Source organism: Cyprinodon variegatus, unplaced genomic scaffold (assembly GCF_000732505.1).
Source record: "Cyprinodon variegatus isolate N-32 unplaced genomic scaffold, C_variegatus-1.0 Scaffold1443, whole genome shotgun sequence".
Lineage (NCBI taxonomy): Eukaryota > Metazoa > Chordata > Actinopteri > Cyprinodontiformes > Cyprinodontidae > Cyprinodon > Cyprinodon variegatus.
Window position 1 is genome coordinate 147315 of NW_015151896.1, and position 1140 is coordinate 148454.

At 31.1% G+C, this 1140-nt stretch overlaps 1 long non-coding RNA gene across 1 annotated transcript in view; it reads left to right on the plus strand.

Moving 5' to 3' along the window:
- The first annotated feature begins 282 nt into the window (after positions 1-282).
- LOC107103428 overlaps positions 283-1140 on the plus strand; it is a 3232-nt gene continuing 2374 nt past the window's right edge. The window contains exon 1 of the long non-coding RNA XR_001482181.1: positions 283-414. This is a non-coding gene — a long non-coding RNA (uncharacterized LOC107103428). The remainder of the gene's footprint in view (positions 415-1140) is intronic.

Genomic DNA, 1140 nt, shown 5'->3' on the forward strand with positions numbered 1-1140 from the left:
GCTAAATACACTCATACCATTGGCAGATTGTCCCTTTGACCCACTAAAATTAAGGGTGTTTAAACTTATTTTAAGGATATTTTTACTCATTTTAGGATCATTTTTGCAGTGTATTTTTTTTAAACAAGCTGATCAATCTCAAAGCTCGTGCCTAAATCCTTGGCTGTTATATAATATTCCATCTGCAAAGCAAAGGACCTGCCCACATCTATTATACGTTATTTCCTGTACTAAGCTGTCTGTCCCTGCTCTCTGCACATGTAATCAATCCAGATGTGAAAGCTACTACTCTCTCCTGCGAGGAATCTTCAACCACTTTTCTTCTGCCTCAAATTATTGTTAACTTGGCAGAATCAGATATGAAGTGGATAACTCTTTATCTCCTAACATTCTGCTTCTCTGCAACCAAAGCTGGTGAGTATTCCATGGTTTTAATCTTAAACATCAATTTAAACGTTATCTAGATTAATTCTGACAAGGGATCAGAAACCTGTATTTCCGGAGCCACAAGTAGCTCTTTAAACCTTTTTAGTGTTTTTAGTCAGAATGAAAGCAAAATTACTAGTTTTTAACCATAGATACCATAAAAATGTAGATTTCGGTAGTTTTTGCTGTTTTATTTTGGAATATTTTTCATCAAATTATCAACACCCTCTGGAAAAAATCTAAACCTAAATAAGTCATTTTTTTCTTGAAATAAGTGCATTTGTTTTTATTGAGGAGGTAAAAGAAACATTCTGCCAATGGAACCACACAATTTACACTTAAAATAAGAAAACACAATTGAGTTGTCTTATTTCAAGTGTATAATATCTAATTATCTTATTTTAAGAGTAAAATTACTCATTCCATTGGCAAACTATCTCATTTTTCTGCTCAAATTAAGAATGAATACACTTAATTTAGGACATTTTTACTAATTTCTAGATCGTTTTGCCAGTGGAGCAAGACGATTTACACCTAAAAGAAGAAAACACAATTGTATTGTCTTATTTCAAGTGCATATTATTTAATTATCTTATTTTAAGAGTAAAAATATTCATTCATTGGGCAAACTATCTCATTTACCTACTAAAATTAAGGGTAAATACACTTTATTTAAGAAATTTTTACTTATTTCTCAATTTTTTTTCCAGTGCC